Genomic DNA, 11,910 nt, shown 5'->3' with positions numbered 1-11,910 from the left:
CTAATATCATATAGGCTTTTTTACATTATAGATTTCCATTGGTTTTGTTCTACTTTTGAGACAAATATCATCATTCATCTCTGGAAGGCTGGAAAGAAAAGTTCACTTGAAATTTGCATCAGGCTTTTTTTTTATATTGTGGTGGTAACCATGGAAACTGCCAGGAAATGGTGGAGATGTTGCAGTTTTTAGTAATGGACTGAATTTGGGTCATAATATCTTCTTATTGGTCTATAAATTGCACCGTGTTCCAGTTATATCTCCTATTAATCAGTATGAATCCCAGGCCAGCTTGAAAGGTGGCTGTGAGCTATTATTTCAACACGTCCCCGTCCCCCCTCTATCTTTGCCTTTGCATATTATCCATTACCCATGTTCCAGAAGTATTCCAGGAGAGCCCCTATTTTTGTTGAACACGTATCACTTCACAATGGTAATTAACAAGAACCTGAACCACATGGACATTCTGTTTAAAATTCACAGGTCACTAAATTTCTCTCATTTTACATAGACTACTGGTTAAAATGATCACTCGTTGTCTGATGTGGTGTGATGTGCAGTTGTTATACAGGATGAATGATCCACCGAGTTCCTTGGAATGAATGACTAAATTGGAGTGGTGGAGAGAAGCTGTCACGGCTATTTTTAAAGTGCCACTTTGCGCCTTTAGTAATGCAGTGAGAAAATACATCAAGCAAAGGGTTTTTTTTCTTCACTTAAATTTACTTATTAAGTTCTCATCTCACACCCTTTACCAGAGACTTAACATCTCACTAATAGTTTAACCATGATGCCATGCCCATGACCAATAGAAACACATGTTTATATACTCAATGTTTGAATCAATATCACTACATTATAGTATTTTAAATTGGTGTTCTTTTTTATATTTGTTAGGGCTTTTTGCCTTTATTTTTGACAGGACAGTGGAGGAGAGACAGGGAGGGAAGGATCAGCAAATGACCCAGGCTGGAATCGAACCCGGCTCACTGGCGTAGTAACCCAGTGCCCTACTGTTAGGCCATGGCAGGACCTCGAATTGATGTGCTGAATTGAGTCACACTATTCACAGTCGAACAGAGAGCTACCATGTATCAAGATGGAGCCCAACCTCCACAACAGAATGAGCTGAAGATGTAGCCAGACGATGAAGCACCATCCTCAGCCGAAACCCCTCTGGGCACCTTCAGGATGCCTGAAGAAGCACAAGCCAACGGTATGTTGTCATCACCTATCCTCACAGATCACTTCTTCTCCTGCATATGCAGTGTGACTTCACCTGACTCTTCTGTAGGGTAGATGTGGTACAAGGTTACAAGGATTTTATTTAGGCTATTGCATACATAAAAACACTAAAAATGGCACATGCGTAGCAACACTACTGCACTCAATGCTGTGAATTCTCAAATTTCACTTCATGACGTATTTCCACAGTATGCCTATGCACATGGCAAGTAAAATCCTTGTGTCCTTATCTATCTTCACACTATGTGTGTGTCGCAGTATCAGAGCATTCTTAAAACATGTAAAGTGATTTGGCATGTATGAAAACAGTCTCGTGGGTAACGCCCACAGGAAATGTAGCCTACTCTATTCTTGTTCAAAAGGACGCTCAAATTTCAAGTATTAAAAGCATTACCCGACTAGTGAGATACGTTGTCCTCAAAGGATTGAGCTTGGTGTCAGATACATGAATGTGATTAAAAAAACATTTTTTAAAGGTTCTGGTTTTCTGAAAAGTTAATAAAGCCTTTCCCCCGTATGCCATTGTTGTCAAAAGTGACATCATCTTGCATCTGATCCAGGTTCAATTAATGTCCAACATTCAAGCTGTAATTAATAGAACTAATCAGTAGCAGCCTTTTCCCCAGAATGCATAACTGCATAAAATGGCAGCTTTCATGCTCTGCAAATGAAGTTATTTTCTAAATGTTATAATAAAACAGACACCAATCCTGTTACATCAGGTCATCAATGATAGAAAGATACCAATGCCAGTCTTATAAGGCAAACATGTCTTACTCAAGGATCCTTAGGGCTGCAAAATGCTTATTCTGGTTTGGGCATTATGTGTTTCACTCATTTTATGGCTTTCAACAGTGATTCAGCTGCAGTTAGTGTGAAAAAAAGTTATGTTGTGGTATTCCATTTTTGTTTGACTGAAGTCTCCATGCATGTACTAACTGGCATTTGGAGATTTTTTTTGTTCGTAGCCTATAGGTCCAGAAACACTTAAGCCTTATAACAACGTTCACAAATGGAATTCATGGCTATGGCCTAAAAATAAATAAATTGTGCAACACTCAAAGCAATATACCGGTTGGCTATGTAACGATTCAAATGCCAGTGCTGTTTGATTTATTTGTGTATTTTTGAGACCTTTCTGACATTGTTCACTGCATAGTCACATCAACTTAAGTTTGGGGAATAGTTTATGGCTGATAGCATGCACTACTTAGAGTCTTAGAGTATATGCATAATAGTATATAGAGATGTACAACACTTTGCTAAACATGTTCAGATACTTCAAATGAAATGGAGTTGCAAATGAAGGTCTTTAAAGACTTACTGAATGAATCTGCTGTGCTATGTGCTAAAGTCTGTAGTAGACAGAGCTGGGCGTGCACAGAGATGACATCACGTCTGCGTCTCGGGTTAAAAAAATTGCAATACAAATAGTCCGGGAGATTTAAACTTGAAATGGGACGGCAGCGGCTGTGACGGTGTTAGTGTCAATGCCCCTCTGCCGTTGTATGGCGGTTTGTGGAAATCACGAAACCTAATATCTGACGAAAATCTTCAAATCAAACAAAAGTACCACAGCTATGTAGCAGTGGATGATACACCATAATTTAAGTCCCAATTGCAAAATACGGACCTTATCCTTTAAAGAGCCTAAATCCTTAAAAGACCATGGTATCCCAGTACTGCTCTCCTCAGGGCACCTGTTGGGCTGTGAAATTGCATAGGCGAGGCATAGGTGTTTAACACAGACAATGTGACTTTTCCCATGATACTTCTGCTATTTCCACTTTACTTTATGAGTAGATATTAATTAACATTTTCACTTGGAAAAACCTGTAGGTCAAATTGGCCAAATGACCAGTGTGCTACAAAGTAGTAGTGCTATTATGTACAGTAGTACCACATTGTTGTCAACCATAAACCATATGCTCCAGTTGATATGACTTGCTGATTAAAAAACATAGTCTTTGTGCTCTAAGCTGTTGTGTGCACTGACATTTGGGGGGACAGGTGCTCAACTGGGGGCAGAGGGCATGTGGAACTTCCGGCTGCCTTGCTAGGCTATAGATAGGCTTCACGTTTGCAAACATTCAAGTGGCAAGATGCTAAGCAGCCAACCATGTGAGAGAGCATTTTTTTAAGTGACAGCAGTTTCCAACAATCAAGAGGTTGAAGACGGACCCCTGGCTGTGCACGCAGACAGGGATTGTTTACAAACAGGAAACCCATGTATAGAGCAGGGGTGTCAAATTAATTTAGTTTCAGGGGCCACATGCAGTCAAATTGATCTCAAGTGGGCCGGACCGGTAATGGATTTGCAAATACATATACATGGATTTCACATTTGTAAACAATCCCTGGCTGCGCACTGTTCAACCTGTTCAACCCTGATTTTTGGAAACCGCTGTCAGTCAAAAAATGAGCTCATGTTGGCTGCCGGTATCATGCCCCTCCTCACAACATCAATGTTTGTAAATTAAAAAAACTATGTATCGCATCAAAATCGCATGGCTTGAAGCAGTCACTGTAAATAGTGAGCAAGAAAGGCAATTTGTTCTGAAGTACTGAAAACATGACATCTCAGACACCTGCAGTACCTTTTTAATGGAGTAGAGATATACTTCTTTTTGACTTCATTCATTTTTTCCCTCTCTATAAGTCTGGGGCCTTATTAAACCATCTCACATTCTGCATCTTTGACACCCCATCTATAGAGGCTATGTATATATTGTATCGGGGATACTGTCAGATTGCTTTTGATTGGCAAGTATTTGTAGATTTCAGTGTCAACATAGACCACAGTATATTGTGACAAAAAGTGTAAAAGAAAAGAACTTTCACAAAGCGTGCTTTTTGTCTAGCAGGACAAAGGGGCAGGTGCTTTTGCACCACCTTGTCCCTATCTGTGCATGCGTATGACTGGAAGATCTAAACAAATGTGGATTTGTCACAAATGTGCATTTTGTAAATAGTGTATTATTTTTGTGAATGTAATTGTGTTTTTTTTCTGGACCCAAAAATATTTTTGAATTTACTTGATAATAGTGATTCTCAGAGGCGGACGAATTCGATTGAGGTGCTGTTTACACGTATCCGAATATTTGTTAATGTGCACATTTTTTAATCCTGTTTAGGTGTAAACGAAACATGTGGATAAAAATGATAAAAACGTTTTAGTGTATGGGATATTTTTAAAGGCAGATGTTTGATGTGCAGATTTCTAAAGTCTGTTTATGCATAAACGGAAGGCTAAGACCAATATGTTTTCAAAAGGATGTATAAGTGTAAACTGTCTCTGAGAAAATAAAAGTCCAGCCAGATATTCCTTCTGCTCGTGCTGCCAAGACAGGTGATTTCGCTAATTAGCTCATCAACCTAGTTGAAGAGATGTGGTAATTAGGGTCCGCTGGCATTAGATGAATAGACCTATTTTAATCCTGTATTTTTTCACACTGAGATGGAGTATTGATAGGTTCAATATATTAAAGCTACACTAGGCAGTTCTTGAGGTGTGTGCCAAAATGCCAGGCTGAAAATGTATGATGTCATTTTTTCCCTCTGTTTTGTAATGGTCGTGTAGTATACATAGTTGTTTTTGTTTATTAACACGGTGTTGTGAGGAGGGGCAAGACACTGGCAGCCAACCATGTGAGCTAATTTTTTTGATCGACAGCGATTTCCAACAATCAGAGGTTGAGTTGTGTGCAGCCAGGGTCGCTCAGCCAGGGGGAAACAAAAATTGAGAAGCCATGTATTGATAGGTTTTCCGTTTACAAACTCAATTTCATTTCACCCTATCTCACGAAGTGAAAGGAAATGGCTCAGCCAACCGGCTAAAATAATCATGGAAAAAAGACACGTATTGTGATCAGACAAACCCAGGTTTTCATAATGATGTTCCACTTTGCCTTTAAAACTTGGCCTTATGCCTCTAAATGGAGGCATAGTTTGTTGCTCGTTAAACAAATCACATGCATTGAACCCCGATTGTGACAGAGCAGTTATAGTCATCCATAACATTTCCCCAAAAATACAACCCCCATACTCTACAAACAAAATGGCATACATATGTAAAGAGAGCAGGCGAGGGAGGGAGTGAGGGCTGTGGATTGTAGTCTTGGCGACAGGCTGTTATTATCGGGCCGTGTGAGCGACAGCAAGTGGGCGAAAAGGTAATTGCTGAAGTATGCTTGTGGTGGTGACGGCCCCTTGCTGCAGCGGCTGTATGACGATGACAGAGAGATAGAGAGAGACAGAGTACAAAAAAAGTGATGATTCATCTTTCAGACTGTGTTCCTCTCTCTAGGTCTATCTGTCTCCACTGAATCCCTCTTTTGACCCTCAAATACACCACCACCACTGCTGCTAGGTACAATATCCCTCATCCTGCGAAGCTGAACTAGGTTCACATAAGAGACTTGCACAGATTGCACGGGTGCAGGAGTAATGTGTTGCAAAATGGCTTAGAAAACAACCATCTCTGTTATATACAGTTGGCTACGTATCTGCTGTGCTTAATTACTTTTTAGCTTATGTGCATTGCTCTGCAGCAGACAATTCCATGGATTTTCATCTTGTCAGTTGACTGCAAAAAAATGAATTGCATTCACATCGTAGAAACTTGCAATTAATCCACGGTCGCAAGAGTTATGTATTGCAAAATGGCTTAAGAAACAAAAAAAGTGTCTCATCTCATCTCATCTCATGTGTTTTTTCCATGTTTGTCTAACTTTTCATCTTGCCCGCCAAAAAATGACACACGAAAAACAAGCGGTGAAAAAGATGGTCGTAAACAAAGCTCTGTTATTGTTCGACTGGTTTGTGTTGAGCGTATGTGGGTGATTGAGGAATAGACTCGCAGCGTGTGCCAAAACAAAACTAGGTTTGGCAACGGCCTGAACTTTGCAACCTCATGTAGCTGCACCCACACACACCCACACCCACACACACACACACACACACACACACACACACACACACACACACACACACACACACACACACACACACACACGTGTCTACACTTGACAAGTGTAGAATAACAGGCTGTCAGCTAAAGGCTGTCAAGTCAAGCTCTGGCTTTTTATTCACCTCATGCCAAGAGACGTTCCTTCTGTAAATGAGAATGCCGATGACCGAAAAAGAACCGGTAAACCACTGTCTCAGTCTTTCAATGTGCCTTGCACTGAATGATATCTAAATAAGTTACAGATGAATAGAATAGAATAGAATAGAAATGTAGAATGTAGATTAAAGAAAGTAATAACACGGAATACACTTTGACTTGTCATGTTCGACAAAACTGTTGTTGTTCTCACAAATCAAGACATGCACAAATTATACATTTCCACTAAGGTCCATGAAAACATATCAATTCCATTAAGGTCCACTAAACCTACCCTGAACACATATCACCATGAAAATGAAGCCTTAACTTACGACAGTGTTTCTGAACATCATGGGATTACAGATCCAAGAAGATGTTTAGTAGAATACTTGTACGAAAATCTATGCCTAGGGGCGTGGGATTTCTTAGCATGTATCTATTCATCCGCACTGTAAACAAAATAAAAGTCCCCTGAAGAACCTTCTGTCTGTCGCTGTGGCGAAAGCCCTGAAAGTCCTTCTGAAAAACCTCCAAGTTCTCTGAGGAATGTAACACATTGAGAGTAAATAGAATGGAGGCCAAAATTCTATTTCATTGTTGAAGCCAAGTTGGAGCCAAGGTTGGACCCAAAAAGACCAAAAAATGGCCAAATCCCATTCATTCCTATGAGAGACATAAAACCCTGTATCTCCCTTAAATGCCACTCCAGGGGGATAATTTTTCGCTCAACTAGTAGGTCCCCTTGCTCTCCAACTTACCAGGGTGGTGATTTTTTTGTGGTGATGTTTTGTTTTAGAGAGATATTAAAAGTTAAATTGACCAATGAGCATCAGAACATGGTTTGATTGACCGTTAGAAGTCTTGTTGTTGTCCAATCAGCACCTGCGTTTGGCGTTGCTAAGGTGGAATGTAAGTTGGAATGTTCCCAAATCTGGCTTCAAAGCGTTGAATGGCAAATAGCGTTGATTTGGCGTCCATTCTATTTACTGTCAATGATGTAACATGACAAATTGTGTGGGTCTTGCAAGAATTTTGAGGTTTTCGTGAAGGTTCTTTTGAGAATCCAAAAATCCAAAGGTTCTTTGCGGAACCTTCAAAATGCCATTGTGGAACCCCTAAAGATTCGATAAGGAACCTTGGGATCCTGTCCAGAACTTTTAGGTAGAATTGTAAGGGTTCCTCGGAGAACATTTTATAGATGCAACTGAAGGAAGTATGATTGTTTTTACAGTGTGTGCAGGAGTTGTACCTGTTCTGTTTAACACTAGAACTTGAGGCAGGACCGTCACCAGAGTCTGTGGTCAGAAGCACTGTCTAAGTTTAAGCACTGTCTATGAGTTCTACACATGAACAGACGAAACTATTTATTTCTGCAGGGGTTGTACCTATTCATATTGACACAAAGCACTGTCTATGTTTAGTGGGGTTCGAGTTCAAAGCATGTTGTTATTCGTGTGTGGAGGAGTTGCGCTTGTCCTGTTCAAAACTTGAATTTCAGGGCACTGTTGCAAGGAGCCATTTTCAGTTCTTTACAACAACAAAAATTATTTTTGACTGTTTGGCGGGATAATTTGGAGCAGTGCATTTTAAAAAAGAAACATAAAAGCTGCGTGTCAGCCAGATACGACCTACGCAACCCAGGTAGCTGGGGTCGCTGAAGAAGTTTCGCCATGAATTTGCTTTATTCGCTCTTGTCTTTGACATGTTTGATTTAGCTAATTACATAACGGCTCAGGTTTCACAGCCTGGGACATTCGGAGATATGAACATTACAATTAGTTTTCATCGAACTGTGTCATGGCTCATTACCATAATATTAGCTTCACTTAAATCGCTGAAATTCGCTCTGGTCGCTCAGGTCGCTTTGCTCCTGGTGAATTCGCTATGGTCGCTTTAGTCGCCGAACCTCCATAGAGAAATAATGACTTTGTTCGGATAGTGTAGGTCGTGCTTGGTACACATAGTGCTTCTTTTGTGCAAGAGTTGTGCCTATTCTGTTTGACACTTGAACTTGAGGGTAACTGTGGCAAGAAGCCTCAGTATCAGTATAAATAATGTGGGTGATGTGCAGTGGTCAGAGGCATTATCTGTGTACAGTAATGAAGTGGAAACACTTAAGTACTCTACTTGAATACTAAAATGCAGTAGCCTAGCCTATCTGTACTTTATATTTTTCCTCTTGCTTCCACTTTTCCACTCCAATACATTTTGTATGTGCTGAAGTAAGAAGCTTATGCAAAGTAAAGCATGTAAATGAACCTGGAGGAAGTAGTTAACCTGTTTATGTGAGAGTCTCTTGCCTTCATGAGAGTAATGCATCTGGGCTATTCTATTAGTTAAGTGTTCAGTTCATCATTAGGCTTAACAGTAACACTTTATTTTAGGGATACATCTATTAGCACTAATACATACAATCTGCCTGTATAAGTAACTTGTAAGGCATGTACAAAGCAAAATCAAACATTTGTCAGGCATGTATTCGCAAATGTCTTGTTCATGCACAATAAGGGATTTATTACCAATTTAACCTTAGTAAGGACCTAGTAGGCCTTAGCATTTGCTTAGTACATACCTTACAAGTTACTTATGCAGGCATTAGCATTGTATGTATTAGTGCTTATAGATGTATCCCTAAAATAAAGTGTTACCAGCTTAACTTATAAAGCAGGAACTTTTGTACTTGCACTTTTCCTTTCCAGAAATTAAGGAGTAATGTTTAGATACTTGTACTTGTACTTCCAATGAGCAGCAGTTTCTTAATCACTTGCACTTCTACTCCACTCCTCCAGCCCAGTACTTCATACATCACTGTGTGTGTTTAGAATCTGTGAGTTCCAAGACTGTGCAGTTTGTCTGTGCAGCTGTGAGTTATACCTGCACTGTTCGACACTTGAACTTGAGAGTGACTGTGGCAAGAAGCCTCGGTATGAATGGTGGTTAAGATGATGATCCCCAGAGGGGGTTGTTGCTGTACGAGCCATGCACGGTAATTGACGTAATCAAGGTATTTGGCTTCGGTACCTTGTGCTTGCTGGGAGCAGACTTAAAAGCGCGCATTTACGTCTTTGCGCCCCTGCCCGGGCTTGTTGGGGTTTTCTTAGCCAGCAGAAATCATGGATGTTTTCCTCTGGCATGGTTGTCTGTCTCTCCGCTGCCTGCGACCGCAGGGGCAATTAATCACAGAGGAATGAGTCATCTGCTCGACTGTGACTCCTTGACCGACTCTTGTATTCATCTCACGCAGAACTTGTTTTGGTTTGACACTGGGTGCTATTGACATGAGTCACCTTTCCTTTCGACACTGGATAGTACTCCTTCCAAGCCTGTGTTTTTTAAGGTGACGCAGAGCTCAATTTTTTTTTTTTTCATTTGGCACATGAAATAATCCTACAAATGAGGCATGCTCAACACATTTATTTCTGTAAATTTACACTTCAGAGTATACACAGGTAGGTAGAGTCTTTGCACAGAAGTTGAAAATGCGTCATCTGGCTGCACACTTCTGCAGAATTGGCAGTAACTGCTCTGTCCAACACACGTCTTTTTTTCCTGCGTATATAATTGGTGCTTGCTTGTCTGCGTTCTGCTAGAGATACATCTGTGTCTGTACCATAAAGTTGTATCTGCATGTCCTAACGTGAGATGGTTTTGCTGCAGGAGGTCCCGCTGCGGTGATTCATAGTTCCCACCTCACCAGAGCCACCTTTTGGATGAGAGATTTATTTCAACTGACGGTGTCTGTTAACCTCAAGACAAAATTATATTGTTGAGGTAATGGAAGAAGTCCTCATTTTAAAATGCAGTGGTTTCACATGTGTCCTATCCTATCATTGTGTGTTCGTAGTATTTCAGGGGTACAATCACACCAAGGGTGCCGGAACGAGTTTTAAAGTGGTGGTGCATTTTTTTTCTTCATTCTTTATTTCTTAACCATGTTACTGTTTCTGCCCTCCACTCATTTGTCTGCAGTAAAAGTTGAGAAAGTTTCATTTAGGGAGCCCAATAGTGGGGATGCAAATGCACCACTGCATGCCCTTTCCGGCAACTATGAATCTCATATACTGTATGTGATTAGAACAGAAATGTTGGGTTGTCGATATGATGTCACAAGTACCCTGCAGGAAGTTTAACACAGAGAGACGTAGAAGGTTTGAGTACAATTTTTGAAGGACTGACAAAAAAGTATCCTTAGCTATTAAAGGGCCCTGGACTTAAACGCCCACAGTTTCCTTCATCATCATCATGTCTTGCTGGAAAACCCAAACAGCAGACATTTCACATGCTGTTTGTATTAGTTGTAATTAGACTTCCGGACATAAAACTCGTGTTTGTCCGTGTTGTGGGCAGGACAGCCAGACTGTGTGATTCCCCCTACCCACACACACACACACACACACACACACACACACACACACACACACACACACACACACACACACACAGAGGCATGTACTCACACACACACACACACACACACACACACACACACACACACACACACACACACACACACACACACACACACACACACACACACACACACACACCCTAATCACCCCCTCACCAAGAGCCTCCAGGGAATGTCATGAAGTGCAAGAATGTCACAAAAAGCTGCTGATGTGTGTGTGTGTGTGTGTGTGTGTGTGTGTGTGTGTGTGTGTGTGTGTGTGTGTGTGTGTGTGTGTGTGTGTGTGTGTGTGTGTGTGTGTGTGTGTGCGCGTGCGTGTGCGTGTGCGTGCGAGTGCGAGAAAGGGCGAGATGGGATGGGGGGATGTGAGATGCACTTTTGCCATTATTTTGGGTGAAGGAAAATTCATCAAGTGTGCATTATTGGGCACTGCAGGCATATGAGGATAGGCTCTGGAACAGCATCCTAATTGCATGCAAATACCAGAGCGAATCACACATGAAGAACTGTAAATATGTCCAGTGCAGTGCAAACACAATTTTTTTGTTTGGTAGTGAGAATACAGGATAGGCTACTATACTTCTTCTGCAACCACTTATAGCATAATAATAATATGGTAATTAGTATGATGTTATTAGTAGCCTAATAACAACAAAAAATGAAAAATGACCATTTAAATTAATTATTTGGTGCGGTAATGCCACGTTGTGAGGTTGCTTTACCGTCTTAACGAAAGTCAGCAATGCATCTGCAAAAAAATGTTTTGCAGCTGCTAGGGTTGTCCCTAAATGTCCGGTATACTGCATTAGTCATAGCGCGCGGAGCCACACTGCTCATCATCAAACTATTCTGCCTCGCGAAGCCGCTCGGCAGCACAAAGTATGGCGCGCAAAGCGCGCTCTCGTTATGGCAATTCACCAACTCCAGCTGCGGACATTTTTGGAGTAGCTGCCTTGAACGCCGGAGGCACCAACGCAATCTTCACCGCGTAATGTTGTGAATGAGGGAGAGGGGTGACGTCAGTGCGCGAATGTCAACAATGTAGCGATTGAGAGTAGGCGTTCCATTCGAGTGTAACAAACATCGGAGACGGAGCAGCACGCTGAACTGGATCATCACACAAACTGACAATACCTGGGGAAGAATAACA

Source organism: Engraulis encrasicolus, chromosome 18, assembly GCF_034702125.1.
Source record: "Engraulis encrasicolus isolate BLACKSEA-1 chromosome 18, IST_EnEncr_1.0, whole genome shotgun sequence".
Taxonomy (NCBI): Eukaryota; Metazoa; Chordata; class Actinopteri; order Clupeiformes; family Engraulidae; genus Engraulis; species Engraulis encrasicolus.
The sequence above is the reverse complement of the archived record's forward strand: the minus strand, read 5'-3'. Positions refer to the sequence as shown.